The sequence below is a fragment of the Trachypithecus francoisi genome, unplaced genomic scaffold, assembly GCF_009764315.1.
Source record: "Trachypithecus francoisi isolate TF-2019V2 unplaced genomic scaffold, Tfra_2.0 Lachesis_group5, whole genome shotgun sequence".
Lineage (NCBI taxonomy): Eukaryota > Metazoa > Chordata > Mammalia > Primates > Cercopithecidae > Trachypithecus > Trachypithecus francoisi.
In genome coordinates, this window is record NW_022681470.1 from 73,721,979 (window position 1) to 73,742,600 (window position 20,622).

At 36.9% G+C, this 20,622-nt stretch overlaps 1 protein-coding gene across 8 annotated transcripts in view; it reads right to left on the reverse strand.

Annotated features, from left to right (window-relative positions):
- The window catches only part of ESRRG (estrogen related receptor gamma), a 657,690-nt gene that overhangs the window by 132,527 nt on the left and 504,541 nt on the right, over nt 1-20,622 (reverse strand). The gene's annotated exons all lie outside the window — the stretch shown is intronic.

A 20,622-nucleotide genomic window follows, 5' to 3' on the forward strand; every position in this document is an offset into this window, starting at 1 on the left:
AATAACTACGAAAAATAAGTAAAATTTCCCTACTGGACTTATTATCTCCAATGTCTAAGTCACTCTCTGGGGAGAACTTGGCTCTTATATAGGAATGCTAACTTTTTTTCACCAGAGCAGACTCTAATCAAGTGTGTAAATGCTGCAATACACCAAATGGCAGAGGAGAATTAATGTTCTCTTGTGGGTTCCTGTAGTGTCTTACCACCGGGAAGTAACTTGCACACTGAACATAACAGGGATCATTAGAAACAGTTATGCAAAACTTATGAACAGAAATACCCTTGCTTTATGTGAAGGTTAGAATTTGATGATCTTCTTTTGGTGCCCTTGGCGTGGAGACTTAGGCAAAATACCAAGTCATGCCCACAGTCACAGAGCTCAAAGGAAGCGGGGGAAAAAGCCAGTTTACAATTCCTCTGGTTGTCTATTATTGGCTTCAAACACTGTTTGAATAATGTCCCCAAGTTAATTCTTCACATGTAAAAATTTTAAAAGAAAAAGGACCACACATACACGGTAATTTTTGAGGCCAACTGCTTCCCCACAAATTACCCACAAAAGTGAAAACTTTTGTCACCACCATTTTAAGTAGAACGCTGGTGAAGTCACTGAAAACACTGGGGAAATAACTTGACTTTTAGGCACACAATTGCTTTCCTTATCATGACGTCAGGATTAGATGACAAACAAATACTAGGAGAAGTGCTGTGAAAAACTATTTGCTTCATGACAGCAACATTTATGAATTTACGTTTGTAACTTTCATTCTCTGTGATCAGAGAGACTTCAGTGCTCTAAATCACAATCATAGACTATCTGCCTGAATTATTTTTCCCTTCAACATAGAATGATCACTGAATTACAGTTATACTTTGGAAGTCGTGTCTACCTGCTCATCAAACTCCATTTTGACAATTTTTAAAATTGTTAGTAAGACTAACACATGTGCATGCACATGTGTGTGCGCACACACACACACATACACACGTACACACACAATTATATCTTATAGGAAAAGGCGTCTACCTCTGCCAAATTTCAGCTGGGAACAAATTTTTATGGTTAGCTAATAAACCTGCTGAAAACAGGGGTTGATAATGGAAACCCTCCCGAGCCCTTAACTACAGTGTGCACGGCTATAATAAAAAGAATTAATGCAGTCAATTTGTACTACTGTTCTTGGAACAAAAAACCCTATTTCAACCACAGTCTTTTCAACAGCTGATTGGCAGCCCTGTCCATTTCCCCTCTGCAGTGTTGTCAGGAGTCTTCAACATGATAATGAGCCTGTCACCATATTCAAATAGCCCTGTGACAGCATGTTTTGTGAGTGTGACGTCCACTGCAAAGGGTCTGTCAAAAAGCACCTTTCAGAAAATGAAAAGAGAATGCTGTCCTGATGATAAACCTAATTTCTCCATAGATAAAAGAGTGAGATTTTTCATCAGATTTTGTCAGTGCTGTGTTGCATTTATCTCTTCAAATGTTCCTGTTTTCTTTTTTTAAATATACATAAATTTAGATTTGTCAGTGACGGGGAAAAATGATGATGAAACACATTTTCTGTTCTAGGAAGCTGAGTCCACCAGGTTACAACAGAGGGAAAAGAAAAAAAAAATCCTGATACTTTTCTATCACATTAAAAACGGGCAGAAAAGTAGGAGGCTAACTTGTTAACTTCTCACCTAATAAACTTCCAAGCATGGAACTCGGATTCTGTATGCGTCACTCATAAGGCCAATTGCGTCCCCAAAAATACTCACAGGAAGTTGCTATGTTCAAACTGTGTATCTATACAGTCACTTTTCTCAGTGCAGATGAAAATCTGTAACCATGTTAGTAGCAAGGAGAAAGCTCTTACTTCAAGATTCGCGGGCTACTTATTATCTTGGTAAATAGTGTTTGTTTTATGAATACTTGGAAAATGCATTTACATCATATTTCAACACATTAAAGATTTCCGTGTGTGACTAAGATGTTTAGAAGTACTATTGTCGAGGGAAAAATAATTATTCTTGTGTTATGAGGATTTATAAATAGCCCGGGTTCTCTAGAACATCATTTAATTTTCTTCCTTTGTTCCCTCTCCAATGTAGACCAAATCCACACTGAGTGTTCAGTATTAACGCAAAAATCTAATTTAGATGTTTCCTCAAAAGGGATATATGTACTTGTATAAGTATATACACTATATATAAAATACATACCACACATATGTTTGTTTATTATATATATATAATATACATTCATACATAAGTACACATACATGTACACACACATAGTAGAAAGAATATGGAAGTGTTTATTCTTTGTGAATATTAGTGTCTCAGAATTTAATAAAATTCACACACATGTGCCCAAGGAAAACTGAGAAGCTCTCTGGCTTTGACAGTGGAAGAGGTGGGACAAGGATTGGGATGAGGAAGCAGGGGGGACAGGAAGCCAGCAAGAACTGTCACTCTCTCCCACCTGAGGTGCCCTCCGTATCCCCTTAAGCAAATAAACACATGCAGGAGGTCCTAAAGTCTTCTAAGAAAGAAAACATAGGTAGGAATGTAAATCTAATGCCTACTTTATTTAAAACTCTGTGACAATAAAAGAATCTTATATTTTAGAAAACACATACTCTGCCCAGTGTAGTACTATGTCATTTAATTCACTAATATGCCTATATTAAACTATATCAGAACACATTTTTAAAAAATATTACCAAATATACATAACCTTGTGTCTCCCTACCCTGACTTTAGCTAATGGCTCACTGACTTAAGTCTCATTTTCAAAGTAATATTTTCTTTCACTCATCTGTTCTATGCAATTATGTATCTATAGGTGATGATAGCATTTGTGAAACAATGATAGCATTTTTGCTATTCATAAGCAAGAAAACTGGAATTTTCATTCTTCCAATTTCAAATAAAATAAACACAGTCCTAGTTATATCTCCTTTGAGTTGAAGTCTGACGATGCCAAAAGGACCTATTAATTAAAGAAAATGAAAATCTCATGTTTTTGTATGTATCACAGATATAAAGCTGACATGACTAGAATGTTTTCTTAACGAAAAATGAATATATTTTGGTGGTTGAGGAGGGGGATCTCAATTTTTGCAACAGAGGTTATCCTGGGTATACCAGGAAGAATTAAAATTTAAAACACAAAATAGAGATTTTTGTAAAGGTATGATTTACCTGTACTAGTCAACAGTTAGTGAAGCTAAAATTATTTAAGACATTTTAGGTTTTTTATTTTTTTTTAATTCCAGAGTAAGAAAAGGCAGCAAAGAAAAAAAGGGGGAAGGTTCCCCAATATGTGTAAAGTCAATGCCCGAAAGAAAGTAACTCATTGAGAATCAGCAATAAATTTGACTGATTTTCAGTTTGTCAGCTGGAGGGAACTGTTATAAAGCCAATAAATAGAGCTATAGACAGCCGGCTTTGTATAATATCCTTTTCCTTTGCCTAAATGTTTAAACTACTGGTTCATTTGGGAATTTTTTTTTTTTTTTAAGAGGAAGAGAGAGAGAGGGAGAGAAATCTCAAATTGAGCTATCCTCAACATACAAAGCAAATTTCAGAATCTTGAAGACTTTCATTGTCTCTGAAAGTCATTGTCACCACCCTAATCCCCTCATTAAAGCTAAAGAAATGCTGGGATGGCATTAAAATGAATGCAAACCATTTGCAGCAATCTCCTGCTCACACCACCTCCAAATGAAGGCAGGCACATTGCATAATCCAGGCAGCAAGAGCTCCTGACAGGTGGATGATTTATGCTCATAGTCAGAAGAATTGGAGGGCCTGCGGAGGAGACAGCATGAGCAAGGTGGTGGCGAGACAGATGCTCTCAGTGGGCTTGCAGGGGCTGGCAGGCTCCAACTAGTTCAGGTGCAACCTGGACACTTTAAGTGCTGAACTCCTATTGCCTAGATTCCAATACTCAGATGTGTCATTTGCAATATTATATGCAATGTACATAATGAATAAACTGTCAAATCCAAGCAAGCATTGTACACATGCTGCATATACCTCTTACATACATAGATGTTATGTACACAATGCCCCAGCACATAAGTGAAAGGAAACCTCTTTTTGTCAAATGATGATTATGATACAGATGTAAATATTCTATACCTTCAGAATCCTCAGTTCTGAAAAATATTTAGCCCAGGTATGGTGAGTGGAGAGTGACAAGATTTCCTAATAATTGGATCAATATTAAAGATTGCACAGTGGGATTAGGAGAAACACACCTCAGCAGAAAACCGACATTCCTGTCAATTATATTAATTATTTTCCAGATACATGACATGCTTTCATGACATTTTATTCTGAGAAAGCATTTGAATATTTCAGAAGAAATTTAGTAAGAGATGGATAAAAGGAAGAATCCCTATAGAGTTGAACTGCTTTGAGATCAATCTTTAAAACAGTTTTCCAGAATTTCTCTCAATAGCTCCAAACAATAACAATTTGGTAAAGATTATGGTATTGGTTAAAAGGGTAGATAAACCTAATTACAGTTATTGATGACAAATTACTGTGACTCCAATCTCTAACAGAAGGTATTAGCCAGCATTTTACTGGTCAGCAGTAAACCACCAATGGACAAAGAAATTCACCTCATAGATCTACATAGAACTATACAGATCATTCCTTTTCCACGCTCAGCCCAGTATCTCTGAAGCATAAAGCTCCAGGCATTAGTGAAAGGGATAAGCTTCCAAATGTACAAGCTTTGGGTTATCTTGGATGAATGTGATTTTACTTTCAACTCCTAGATACTGTAGGGTCAAAGGTAGAATTGCCAATGAGAATTAAAGATCCCTTTAATTAGATAACAGTATTCAAAGACTTGTAAATTCCCAAGAAGCCACTTTGCAGAGCAAGAGTTACAGTGTTCTCCTGGGGGAAAAGATGGGCAGTGGGCTTTTTTTTTTTTTTTCTCAGCTATTCACCACTATGAGAGAATTTTTGAAAAGAACAAAATGGAATACATTGTAAGTAATTCAGAATGCCTCTAGACATTACAATTCTCCCTAGAGAAAAAACTCAAACAATTTGAAGTCTTCACAAACTGCATCCAAATCCTTTTTCTAACTTCATTAAGCTCCAGTACTTAAAAATCGTTCATAGCAAGTACTTTAATTAGAGACGAGCCAGTGCAGAATAGCTGGACAGGCAGTGCGTCCACCCAGTGAGCAGACTGCCCAGGGGGGACAGTCTCCACCTCACTGATGCAACTTGTGAAGGGACAGACTGGAGTGCAGATACATTTCTTCCTTCCCCAAAAGAAAACAGGAGGATGCGTGTGGGTTGGTGGGTTACAGAGAAAGATTCAAACATCATTCTGGCCTCATCAGTATTCTGGCAGTTTACCATTACATATACAGAAAAAGAACAGAAAGTGTGTTAAAGAATGCAAGTTTTAAGGGGAACAGAGAACAAAGTCATCTGCACTATGGAAGCCTATTTTTTTCTTTCTTTGTTTCCCCTCCTTTTTCTCTCTCCTCCCTCCTTTTTTCTTTGCTCTCTCTCTGCTCTCTCTCTCCACCAATCCTCCTTCCAAACCCCATACTTTGAGACTGAAACCATGAAACCATTGCCGTGAGAACTGTAGTGCAGGCATAAAATCAGCATCAAAGGATATAAGTGCCACACAGAATCCTGATATGCTGCCATTAATTTGATATTCAGGGGTCAATACAAGGGTGGAAAGTTAGCAGGGGAAGGAGAAAGAGCAGAGAAGAGAAGAGAGGGAAACAATCGCTATGCATGAACAATTTGTACTTGCTGCTTCTCTGGCTAGAATAATGTCTTTCAGGCAGAACTTGAGCAGGCAAGTAAAGAGCTCACAGGTTCTAAGCTACCTGCAGCTTTGAACCCAAGTTGTTTAGAGACTTAAAAACAACAACAATAGCAAATGGTTTTCAAGGGACAATATGGTTGTTAAATATTCTAGGTGGTGGTAGAAGAACTTTCTTCACCTATAATATGTCTTTTTTATCCTGAAATGCTAGAACTGAATGAACAGATTAGCATGTGCAAAAGTAACTGTAGATGCCTTCATAAATTACACCTGAGAAAAAGTTAGCAATGTCCGGATGAGAAGTGATTCCACGGATTCAAGGTCATTTGTTTCTAGTCCATGACAGACTTTCTTGCTGTCGCCCCACAATCCACTGAGGGGTCTCTGTAATTCTGGCAGGTTTTGCTGACCCTGCCTGTCACCTTCAGCTCTCCTGCACACAGGAAAGGGTCTTGGGCCAGAGTCACACAGAGCATTATCGGGGACCTCTGATCCCAGCGAGTCACGGACAGCGAGCAATGTGAAGACAACCTAAGCCTGCTGTGAACATAGCACTTGGTCATTTTGGAGGGAAAAAAATTCCAGCAAGATGACATTTGAGACCAAGCAGAACTGATTCATCTTTGGTGTAGTTATGCAAGGTCCTAAACATTTGAGCAACAAAATAATAGTGATGTTAATAACAATGAATATTTACAGAGGACTTAATTTGTCAGGCACTGTGCTAAGTATTTTGGATACATTATCTTATTTAATCCTCAGAGCAAACTCTGTAGGATAGGCCATTATTATTATCACTATTTTACAGACTAAGAAACTGAGGCTAGAGACATTAAGAATCTTGCCAGGAATTGGTGACTTAATAGCAACCCTGGGCTGTCTATTAGCAAATTCTATGATGTTATTAGTATGCTATGTGGAATAATGTGTTTACAATACAATTCCAAATGTATTCTCTTCATTTTTCAACTATGTTTAACCTGTAACTTTGTAAGATATTATACTACTTACTGAAATTTTGCAATGGGAGAAGAAATTAATGACCATAATTTTTTTCTCCATTTTTCTCAGCCTTGAGTTTCTTTAAAATACACAGCCCTGAAGAAAAATATAAAAACCAAAATAAAGAAAAAGAATAAGGTATGCCTTAGCACTTCATGTTAGAGACTTTTTATCAGTGATCTCTCCCATTGTGATCGAAAAGAGACAGTAGCAAAGGCCCTGCAACTAACCTCTGCTTCTCTGGTCCATTAGCTATTTTCCGATGTGCAAATCACTCCGGTCTCCCAGGACTGTTTAAGAGTTCAGCTGACTACAGCACTGTCTCCTTTTGGGTTTCCAGTTAAAATCAATGCATTAACTGAGGCTGCAAGTTAGATTCTGGAACTGCAAGTTAAGTAAGACAGGTGAGGAAGGGAAGAATTCCTAGCTTTACAAGCTTGGGAACTTTCAAAGAGGCCAGTTCCTGAGTGGCATTAAAATAGAAATAGCATTACTTGTAAAAGCTGGGGGATTTTGTTCTTTCCTATCTTAACAAAACTTTTGATAGATTTTCTCTGCTGGAGCACATAACCAAATAGTTAAAGATTTGTGAGATAACCGGGAGATTCTCTAACATTTCTTAGGCACCCACGGTTTGAATTGAATTTCTGTTCCTTTTACTTTGTCACCATTAGTGAAGCTTTATTTTTCTACACTATCCCCTCAAGATCCTAATTAATGACTACCGGGGAGACCTGCAGATATATACAGAATCGTTGAGAAGTACATTTGTTCACGGACCACAAATTTGGGCCAGTTGTCTACAGAGCATGAAAGTGATGCTACAAATGGAAAATGAAATAATCAGACAACAACCTGGACAGCCTCTCGGGGACAGACGCTGGGCAATGGCAAAACCTCTTCCGCTAAACAATAGGCTATGATAGTCTACACGGAAGGGGTGCCGTTCAGAAATATACATAGCTGAAACATTATTCAAACCACCTCTAAGATAAAGCAGAAATACTCTATACAGACAATTCAGCAATCACATTCTAGTCCTGCAAAGAGCAATATTTACAGAAATCAGATGTTCTTGTTATTGCACAGCCCTCCTGTTTTAGAATGCCTACATTCTAAATGATTCTGGAATTTGTAACAGCTCCAGAACCAAGACTATTCCCTAAAATAAAGGTCTCCTTGCTCACAAAAGGAAGTAATAGCAGCTTCCACGTGACTTAAAGGATATTTCACCTTTTGACACTCTGGTAAGATTAATTAAGAGAAGAACCAAAAGACTTCATTATAAATATCAGTACAGCATATAAGCTTCAGAGTCAGAGAATTTCAGATTGAATCCTGGCTTTACCATTTAATAGATGTCTGATCTTGGGCAAGTTATTTATACAAGTTATTTAGAATAAGTCTTAGTTGTTATCTCATTTATATTCACTAATTTATCACATGTCTATGGAGAAGACAGACTAAAACCAACATTATTCCTCATGTTTTTTTTTCTTTCTCCTTTTTTTGGATACCAATTGCTATATTATCAGTGTAGTCAATATACTTTTGATAAAACAGGACTTCTAAAATATAATTCTGTCATGGTCATATGAATATAAAAGAAAATTTATTCATAATGCATTTATGAAAATTTTCTAAAAATCATTATTTATGAAAAATTATTCCTGCACCCAAATTGTAAAAATGCAATTGAAAAGTATGCTGAAGTATGCTTTAAAAAGAAAAAAAAAGTCATATTTTATTGAGCACCTACTATGTGATCATTATTGTACTAGGTGCCATGAAAGACTAAAATACAAACAGTTCCTGTTCTCAAGTTGTTTATGCTTTGCTCCATGAGACATCCAAAGTGAAGAATGGAATACTAAAAATTAATAATGTCTATTATTTTCCTAATGGTGTTGTTTACCAGATGCTGTACCAAGAATATAACATATATTATCTCATTTAACCCTGAAAGCTATCCTCTGATGTTTGTATAATTACAATCTCCATTACATAGGGAAGGCTTAAAAAGGTAAAGTAACTTGTCTGAGATGGCACAGCTAGTAAGTGGTAAATTTTACAGTGAACCCTGAGTCTATCTCTGTGCTATCCAATACGGTAGCCATCAGTCATGTGGGGGCTATTTAATTTAATTTAATATAAATTAAATAAAATTAAAGCCTGACTTCTTCAGTTGCATTAGACACATTTCAAGGGCTCAATCAATAGTCACAGACTCCATTTGACCCACAGTCCATGCTCTTTATCTTTATGTTCTATTTCCCTCTGTGGAAAACATGAAATTAAATGCTAAACAGTATGAAACTGAATATAAATGCTGGTGAAATTCTGAAAAGGGTAATATCTCTGTTATTTTAAGTCTTTAGGCTTATGAAGGATCATAACCTCCATAAGGATAGAAACTCTTTTTGTCCATGTTCACACATTGAATGATATGCAGCCAGCTCTCAAAATACACTTGTTGAATGGATGAGTCAAGGATGGATGAATAAAAGTTTGGAGATAGACTTATAATGCGTATTATTTGGACTGATAGATAGAAAACAACTCCTGGGCAAAATAACCTCATCCCAACTCTAGATGTTGTAAAGAACAGGATGTACTTCTGCCGTAACAGATAGAAATATTTACACAGTTCAAACCACAAGGCATGAATCCACATTCCTTCCAAATACTTCCAAATTATGTATGAATTGATGATAACTTAAGACTGGCTAAGTTCAGAGTAATTGCCATTCAATTGGCTTCAAATATACTAATGATCATGATAATGTTGATACTGAAGAACCAAATAGGCTGGGAGACAAATGTCTAAGAGAGCAGAGAGGTGAATTAATGGGAGGCAGGAGTAGGGAGGGGACCATTATAGAAGTCACAAGTTTGGAAATCACCAAATGGTAATTCAGTAGAGTTGTGAAGAAATTTGGCTTTTAGAGGAAACTATTAGAACAACAACAACAACAACCCTCCCACCCCCACAAAAAGAACAAACTTAATGGAGTGGAGAGGGTGAAGGGAGAGAAAGTTGCATTTGTTCCAAAACTTCTGTGTGAAGAAACGTGGTTGGGGGATATTAATTGGACAATCCAGGGAGAAGCCACTAAATAAGGGCTCAGGTGGCCCCAAGGAAAACACTTATTATACTTGAGAACTGAGAGGGAGGCCAGGCAAAATGGACGTGACCTCCTATGGGGGCAACATGCTGGCTTGAACTGAGACACAAAACCGGAAATTGGCACAGAAACAAGATCTAAGTAGAAATACATATTAAGTTAAACCAAGTAATGTAAATTACCTCATTTTTACACACTCTATTCCTTAAACTTCCCACATCCCCAAGATAAGTACAAATGCTAGTAAAATAGTACAGACATAATAAAATTATGATTATACAGCCTATGTAGAAAAGATTTAATAGATGAAAATGTAATTCTTGAGAAAAATAGGAAAGGAATTTGGATTCTATATACACACAATCTTTAGAGAAATAGGTTAACCAAAGGGCAATTGCTCAGATACCCTCCCTTTGGGTTTTGCCATAGGTACCATTTCATCTCAGACAGTCATCTATAAAAGAAGAGTATCTTACAATTGGGGCTTTTAAAATAGTAGAAATCCTGACATTCCTGTCAAAGGGCTCTGTAATGCTTCCTGCTCCCACAACCATTTCCATATCACTCTAATGGAATGATTCATATTCATGTCAACTTGAAAAAGCATTGAAGGCAAAGTAAGGTAAAAACAAATTTACGTTGTGGATAATCAGCTGAAATCCATCACACCTGAGGGTCAGTTACGATTGTGCTTGGGCTGTGCAATCTACTTGGGTAAGACTGAGTGGAGTGGCAGGTCCTGATATTTGTTCTGGTAGCCACAAAGCCACACTGGCTCTCAAAAACACAATCTGCCATTCACTTAAGTCTGGTTTGCCAGCAAGCCCAAGGATGGACTCCCCACTAGTACCATCAGGCTCAGGGAATTTGGCTAGCACTAGGCACCTCAGACTTCTGCCAGCTAATTGGCTTTGGGGAAGCCGCTGACCTACTCTCCACTGAGTGGCTTTTGTGGACCTGGAACCTAGCCTGCTTCCCATCATTGATCAACCTTGGCCAAGCCAGCTGGCTTGTTCCTTTGCAGACAGCTTGCCTTAGGGAAGCTGGTTGGTGGCTCCTCAACCTACTAAGTGAGAGAGAGAGAGAGAGAGAGAGAAGGCGAGAAAGGATGAACTACAGAACAATCTCTCAAAAAATGACCAGCGCTCAGTGTCAGATGAGGGGGACTTAGAGATGAACAAAATCATGCCTAATAATTGATATGTTAATAGGTGGAGTAGAACTCTGCGTAGCCTTCACCAGAAAGGTCACTAAGAATTTAGGAATGGGGCCCAAATGAAATAAAACCATGAAATACTTCATTAAATGAGTCTTATTCAAATGTATACCTGAATTCCTTTAGTTACATTCAAGCACAATGTCATCATCATCGATGTCACGTTGATATATGTATGCATTGGTAACAAGGAACAAAAATCTGTTGTTTGGAGGCTGGTGGGAAAAAAAATCCACATTAAACAGAGTCCTATGTGGTTCTGGCCACCCCTCACCACTTACCAGGCTGGCCTTCCAGTGCCTCAGCAAATGTTCAAGCAGGTTTCCCCTGCTTGGGGCTAAATCCATTGGGGATTTTTTTTATAATCCAAAAAGAATAAAAATATGTAACATATTAGATAAATGCTGGCTTCTTATTTCAAGTTCACAAATGGAAATGACAAATGGGGACAATCAAATAAATGATTAACTTTTAACAGTATCGAAGAAAGCTAAAGGAACTGTTTCTTAGGATTTCAGTCTTTCTCTCTGCCCTCTCTAAAACAAATGCAGGGAGAACAGATTTATTCAGCTGAAATAATTTGTAGTGCTGCAACTGGTTAGTTCACATCAAAGATTCTATCTACTTCACTTCTAATGTAATTGTGATTTTAAAATATATACATAAATATAAAAGTTTTGGAGAAGCAGGTATGCAGGGAGTATGTGATAGTTTTCTAAGAGCCCCACGGATTACATGCAGAATCATGGACAAATCGTGAAAACATTAGAACTTCAATCTTCCCCTTTTATATAATAGATGAGATGATAATACTCCAGTGGTATACTATGGCCTTATCCTCAAAACAACTGAGGCAGATGGTGCACAAAGTCAGTGGATCAGATTCATTCCTTTCTACAAAAGCATGACTTATAAGAAATGTGGTTCTGGAGTTCATTTTCTAAAAACTCAGCCAAGGACTAAAGCTATGCCACAAGGCAAAATTTTTCTCTATGTTCCAATTTGGATTCAAATAAGATGTCATGCACTGACAAAAACACACACCAGTAAATAGAGTTCCCAGGAAATGAACAGCTTCAGTATTACTGATGTTTATTTACGTAGTTTGTAACTGTTAAGTTATTCCAAAGTTTATGTTGGGATGTCAGGACTCCCCGAGTGGGAAATCACTGTAAAAGATAGTCTGGTCTAATCCTCACATGATACTTGAACTTGTTCCCTAACAACATCTCTCATAGTGCTGGGAAACTTATTGCCCTCCAACACAGTTCATTCTATTTCTGGACATTAAGTGAAGAACTCAAAGCACTGAAGTGAACCCTAGTTCCAAAAATGAGGGATGGGTTACTTAAGTCATCTTTTAAGAGTTCAGTACCTCATAATACCCATAGCCTCTGAAGAATCCCAAGCCAAATACATACATGAGTATTCCTGAAGTTCCAAAAGAATAACTACATTAAATAAATGTACAGCAGAGGCAGTAGAATCAAAATACCTGCTACAGAACCTAGACTCCTTCATACCCTATGAGAACATTGGAAGGTAACACAATCTCTCAAAGCTTCCCTTTCCTCTGTGAAATGGGGAAATAGCTACCACTGAGGTCATTGTAAAGATTAACAAACCCCAACAAAAGCACATAGCACACAGCCTAATGTAAATTGAACTCTCAAAAATCTGTGCTAGTAGTCTTACCTTCAAAATCTTTAGTATTCATTTTGAGACTGACTAAGTTTCATACCAACAAAACATGAAAAAAATCACCATCTAGTAATACAGTATCCGTACATAAAATAACTTGTTGTGGTACCTTAAGTACATTCCCAAATGGCTTAATGTCAAGATGAAACTCACAAAGAAGGTGCTCTTCGCTATTGCTTATATTATAACTTGGGAGTTTTGTTTAATACTCTGCATTAATGAGGGAGCTTCTTAGGATAATATTACAATAGAGAGTGCAAGAAATACCTGTGAGGTCAATGCAGTTCTATTAACTGTCATCTAACACAGAAATATTTTCCTTGAATACCATTAAAGCTTTCTCCTTTTCTTTGTTCTGCTTTTTGAAGGTAGTAGGAGCCCAAATTTCCCTACCAATAATTTCTGTTTTCGATTTGGCAGTATAATGATACTAGACTTGAGGAAAAAAAAAATCACCTTGGCAATGTCTTCTTCAGAGGTTTTCACAAAAGATGTTTTGTTAGGATAAATTATACTAAGTAGGCTCTTTAACTAAGCAAAAACAAATCCACTTGTAACTAAATGACCTGAGTAGCTTTATGTTTTTTAAAGAGAACCTACCTGGAAAACACTACGCTCTTTAAACGTACATTTTATTAAAATGGAAAATATGAAACAGAAGGGTAATTAGACAAGTAAGTTGCTCTTTGCTACTCCTGCTGATAGGGTAAACTCAGAAGACTCTCAGAGTTCCCACCGCCATATATAAATCAAGGCTCAAGCTGTGGTTGCAACAAAACAGCTCTGGGATAATTTTTCTTTATATCCTGGGGGCTCAGGCCAACTGATTAGAGAGATGTAATGGCAGTTAAATGAATAAATGTATAATTTGTGCTCTCTCATATATGTGTGTATGCGTGGACATGCACAAATTGACTTCTCTAAAAAGGTGGAAACAGAAAATATACCACACGGACTGTGTTGGGATCACTCAGAATAAATAGAGCATCTGGACAACGAATTCCCTAATGTAAAAGAAGATCTCCATACTCCTACCATTTCTTCCACCCAAGGATTTCCTAAACATTAGGTCAGCGCTATTAATCTATGAGTCAGAGCAAAAGATGAAGATCGTTTATTTCATAGAGACTGGCAATTCTTGATGGATTTAAAATAATTCGTCAAGAAGCTGGGCAAAAATGACATGACCCTTTTGACATACAGTGTCCTCAACCTTACTATTTGATCTTCACCACTCCTGATGTACATTGCCTTCTCTAACTCACGATCAGTCCAATACTCTAGCCTGCTCAGTTATTTCATAAAGACATTTTCCCAGACCAATCCCCATCATTATCTCTGACTTCAGCAGTCCCATCAAACTTTAGGTGAGAAGCCTGGTTTCCTCAGAACAGAATCCTAAGGAAAAGTCACCTCCTAAAGGATGTCACTTATTTATATACCTTAAGCTCAAAACCCCTCGTTAGACTAATAAACTCTGTTTGTTATTGGGATCTCCAGGACGTTTTCCCATTTCCTCCAACTGCCAAATAAGTATTCAGGTCACTCTTGGTCTAACAACAGATGCAGAAAATCAACCCAAGTAAGGAGCAGAAAAGACCCCTTACTGGGCCAAGGCTGCAACACAGCTTGGCAGAGATACAGGATGGTTCTGGGCATATGACACACATGGCTTTTAATCCCATTCCCACTTTATCTGCAGTGGGACTGTGGGCAAGTCACTAAAACTCTTTGACCTTAGATTCCTTATCTGACTAATGAGAATCTGATACCCAGGGTCCCACTTTCCTATACTGGGTAGGGTCATAACATGATAATTAAATCTTAATGCCATATATTGTCTCACCACAAATGATGACTTATTCCAAATGCCAATTCTCAACCTCTGCTTTTACTTCATCTGAAACATTGACACTCACAACTCTACTATATTGTTTACACTGCCTGTCTGGAATCTTCATACTGTGTGTATTTTCTAGACTTTCACAAAGTGGGGAAAATATGCATACATAACACTGAGCACCTCTGTAATTAAAAGATACTTTATGTTTTGTCTTTCTTTCTTTCTCTCTCTCTCTCTCTCTCTCTTTCTTTCTTTCTTTATTTTTTTCTTTTTTGAGACAGAATCTCAGTCTTTCTCCCAGGCTGGAGTGCAGTGGCGCGATCTTCACTCATTGCAACTTCTTCTTCCCAGGTTCAAGCCATCCTCCCACCTCAGCCTCTGGAGGAGCTGAGACTACAGGTGTGCACCACGACACCTTGCTAACTTTCTGCTTTTTATTTTATTTTTATTTTTATTTTTTGTAGAAACAAGGGTTTCATCACGTGGCCCAGGCTGGTCTCAAACTCCTGTGCTCAAGTAACTGTCCCACCTCAGCCTCCCAAAGTGCTGGGATTACTGGCATGAGCCACTGTGCCTGGCTGAAAGATACTTTAAAGAGATCAAATCAAGTATGAAAATCAAAAATGGGTATCAATAAAACACATAACTATCCGGTTTGTTTTGCTTGTTTTAATAACTTACCATTTCCTCCACGGGAAATATTTAGAAGCCATTTATAATTATATAAGCCTGATCTTCTCCTTTCCTACTGCTGTCAATATTTTTATTTAAAAAGTAACAATAAAACTTCAAATAAAATCTGACTGGTAGCAATCACAGCAATCTGTGTTGAGATTTCAGATGCCCACAGAAATAAAACCATACTGACTGCACTTCAATATATTGACAAGAGCTGGGAGGAAATGTGAGGAAATAAAGAGCGAAAGTTTTTCAAACACAGGCAAAAATACACTATCAGTACTTCAGTTCCTACTTATTTAAATACCTATTAATTGCTCTACTGTGCCTTCAACTCTCATGTCTGTTAACTTTGAAAAAAATAACATATTTCTTGCTCCTCTAGGAAGATGAAAAGCATCAGAAGAATTTTCAGTTAAGACAAAATTCACAAATAGCACATCTCATTATCCATATCTATCAAATCAGAGCTCCTATGGTAGTTCCAACTTCATTGATATAGTCATCATCATCATCATCATTGTAATTATAAGTCTCTTGGTGTCATGTATTGGAATAATGTTTTTATAGGCATTATATCATTTTTAATACTATATATATATTTTCAGATTAGAAGGGGTAAGAAAGAATATAGTCTAACTGCTGCCCTGAAGATACAGGAATGGAGACTCTTAGAAATGAATGGACTTGCTCCAAATTACATCACAGTATTAGGTAGTTGAGAAATCAGAATTAAAAGCTAAAAGATAGGCCCAGGCGCAGTGGCTTATGCCTGTAATCCTAGTCCTTCGGGAGGCCAAAACTGGAGGATCACTTGAGGCCAGGTGTTTGAGAACAGCCTGAGCAACCTAGTGAGATGCCATTTCTACAGAAAAAATTAAAATAAAAGTAGCATGGTGTTGGCATGCGCCTGTAGTCCCAGCTACTCAGGAAGCTGAGACAAGAGGATCACTTAAGTCCAGGAGGTCAAGGCTACAGTGAGCCAAGATCATGCCACTGCACTCCAGCCTAGGGGACAGAGCCAGACCCCTTCTCAAAAAAAAAAAAAAAAAAAAAAAAAAAAAAAATGCCCACAAAAATTTACTTATGAAGTTAACAGGATTCTTACAATTCTCCTTGTTCATTTTAAAATGTGTGCCACTTGTCCATTTTCTTTGGTGGAACATTAGCTTTCTCCTCCTCCTCTGCTTTCTCTTCTTCCTCCTCTTCTTTTTCCTTTCAAGACAAAGGAGTAAGTTCTCCTTTCTGAAGCTAAACCAGTAATTTTAAAGCTTTCTTCACCTCAAACGTTGTTAGTGAAAACCTCTGCTTGGGTTAAAGCCCCTTTTTTTCCTTTTTACACTGTTGTCTCTCTTCATTTGACCTAAGGTCAGATATTAAAGACTAAATTTCCTCATGAAATTTCTGAGCAAATTTTCATTTATTGATGTGCTTCTATAAAAAGTTTGGAAAGCACCCCCAAGGCCATTGACATTGCCAACGGATAACAAATTACATGACCTTGGGTTGGTCTAGCAAGTCAGGCTCATAGCGTCACCTGCTAAGCATGTACTAGACCCTGTATCTACCTTAAATCTCTTGGTCTTCACAAAAACCTCACAAAGTAAGTTCCACTTTCAGTCTCATAGCTATAAATAAATAGGCTAAAGTGAGTGAGTCTTAGAGAAGTTCTTTAACTTGCTCCAAGTCTCAGAGGTGGTAGAACCAGGACTTGAATCTACGAGCCACCTGGCCCTGAATCTTGACCCTTACTCTCTCTGGCCACAGTAGCTAATGTTGACCCGGTCCTTACACTAGGCCACATGGTATGCTAAGCTCTCAACCTGCAATATCTCATTGGATATTTACAACACTTTGTTTGCAAATACTATTAGTGGTGCCATCATTTTACAGATGACAAAATAGGAGATTAGAAAAGTTAAGTAATATTTTTTTAAGGCAAAAGAAAAAGCACACTTTTCTGGCACAAAATAACAAAACTGGTCCTCTAAGTTGCCTCATTTCATCTACACTTTGGCATGCAGGCTGGCCTGGCTAAAGAATATAATGTGAGTGAATGTGAGATTTTTGCTCACCTGCAAGAGTAAAAGAAAAATATTTGAGCTGCCAGGGTGAAAGCCATCATGCCAATAAACATCAAAACAGCCTTTAATCCTTTGATCAGTGAATTCCATACCTAAATAAAATGATTATTGCTTTCATAAAATGTCTCTGTTTGCTACTGACAGAAAGCAAACTGAGCTAGTATGTCCTGCAATAGCCTTTAAATAACCAAGGAGAGAGATCAAAATAAAAATAAATCTTGACCAGATTTATAGGTGCACCTTGATTAGTTCTTGCTATTTTCCTTCAAATAAGCAATACCTGAAAAAAATGAAAAGGGAATGTTGAGACCAGATATCATGTAATAGATGGGCTTTCTCTGACATACAGTATGGTATAATGATAGAAAAAAATAATGCTGGCCCATCATTTGTGACACTTACCAGCTAAGTAGAGGGGAGAGAAAGACAAACAGGATTTTTCAGGATGCTGAATGGTGCCACCACTTGGATTTCAATAAATTATCATTTGTTTTACTGTACTTCTCAAAGTTTTGTTGTATTGCAGCATTTTGTTGCTTTCTCTAAGACAACACGTTTTCCTTTTCTTCAACTGGTACAATTTTTTTGAAAAATTCTAACATTAAAATCAAATGTAGTGTATTCAAGTATAATTCCATTGCTTGCTAATGAGAAAGCATATCTTATAAGAATTTTAATTATGTAAAATGTGATGAAACTGGAGTTGTTTACCTACTAAGCTATCACTTTCTCCTTCACACTCCCACCAACGCTCAGATATCTTCTCAAAGTGAGATGCCATAATTAATAGAAATGCCAGTCAGTAGACCTAAGGATTATTATTTTAAAAACAGTATAATTCTCATTTTTCTATAAACTATCCTTTTAATGAAAACCTCATTTCCTTCAGGCCACACTTTATCTACAATGGATTTGGCTAGTTGAATAAAAATACCTGTTAAAGGAGAGAAAGTTCCCATCAAAGCTGTTGAAATCTGATTTCATTTCAGATTCTAGAACTAATGTTGTTTTTTGTTTAAATAGATTTTGTCTGTCAATTTCCAGACCTGCTGTGCCATCAGCCTGTATGGACTGCTGTGGTCAACACGGGGGTTGTAGCAGCAAATTTTATTATGGACTGGTAATTGAATTGAACAGGTTTACATTTGAATAGATTTACTACATCATGATCTCTGACATACTGCATGGGACTGAAATCCCTCTCCATCCATAAAGATACATTTAAGACAGTATCATTCTCTCCAGGCTTAGAAAGCAAGTCTTGAACCAAGGAGATGGCCAAACATAATTGTGCATTTATATGCAGGGTACCATGCAATATTTCACTGCATTTTTTAAGTACAGAAGAAAAACAATATTCCATATTTACTCATAACCATCCCATCCTTTTGATTTGGTGGTTGTGGGAGGTGAGGGGAGGTGGTTAAAGAACTGATATTTTGCCATCAAAGTGGGCATTAAGAAGTAAAGGAAAATAAATTATTATTTGAGCATATCAGCAACAGCAGCAATTCCCTAGAAAACAGATACTTGCTTGATAACAGCAATTGAAGAGGTGTGAATTATAGATAAGCACTGTCCCATTCACTTTCATCAACAATGTTTAATTAAACACAGTTCACACCTCTTCATTCACTCTTACCATCCTTCAGGATTGTTCCTGCTAGAAATCACAATGGAAAAAATATTTAAGGAAAAATATCTTCTTTAAACCTGGAAAAGCAAATGGTGTGTAAATTATAGCAGTAAATCAAGCTAATAAAAAATTACATATTCCTAGAATTTGAGAAGTGTCTCCATGTAATTCAGTATTTCAAAATAAAACCTAAATCTAGATCAATACCACATCAATACAAAGCATTCATTCTTGTATTAATTTTAGAACTTCTTAAAAATGGATTTGCTTTTGAAAAATAATCATTCCTCAACTTTCAAGGATTTGAAATCACTCTTAATTAAGTCTTTTTGATTGAGCATAAGTTTAGTTTGAGTCTCTACAATAAAACTAAGTGGCAACATAAATATAATTAAGGCCAGAAATTGACTGTCAATCACTGATCACTAACTCAGAAATATGTTTTGTTTGTTACTCTGCTATAGGGGTTAAAGCAATGGCTAAGATAAAGGACTCCACTTCACAAACGTAAGCTACCACCATCATCCTAACTAAAAGAAAAACTCTGTCATGTGGGTTGGGTGGTGGTTGTTTTAATTATATGTTTTCCTTTATCAAAATAGTCCTTCTGGCAATTTCACGTAAGTTTTCTCTAGCAAGAACCACCTAATCTGTCTTTTTCACTGTCATATCACTGGAGCCTGGAATAGTGCCTGGAATATGGGAAGACCTTAGTACATATTCAGCAAATGGATTACAAATGTAAAACATGTTAACTCTGAAAAATCCTAAAAGGATCAAAGGCTATACTGTAAAAAGTACCCCCATCCTCATTTTCATTCACCAATGTGACACTGTTCGCAATCTTTAGATATCCTTCCTTCCTTCTACTTCTCCATGTATGCACATGTGGATATCCATCACAGTGTGTACAATGTCTGCCAGCCATTCTTCTTTCTATCTCTCTCTACATACATATATATATGTATACACACACACATTCCCATACATATACATACACACACACATATATAATGAATCATACTATTAAAAAACTTGTTCTTATATATTATTTACTTAGTAATGTATCTTGGTCATCTTTTTGTAAAACTTTATCATAACATTATACACTTCTTTGTTTATAGCTCTTTCTCAAGGGAAGAGCAAAGTGGAAGACTAGAAGAATTTAAGAGGGTCTTCTTTGTTCCTATTTGATAAGTAAAAGTCAGAGAAATACTATGTGAATTCCATATATCCAAACATTATCTGATCCACTCATCTTCCTGTAATATTGTTCACAGTAAAAATCTTGAAAGAAGAACAAATCAGGAAAAATTATGACACCACGTGATGGCACTCACTCATTTACACTCTGATTCACTGTTGGTGAATTAATACGTGAGCCTATTTGGATTTAAAAGTTAAAAAATAGGGGATCTCCAGTAAGAACAAAATATAATAATAGGACAAGCCCCAGAAACAAAGCATAGTTCTATGATGCAACAGAAGTTATACATTTAAATATTGAATGAATCTAATTTTCTGTC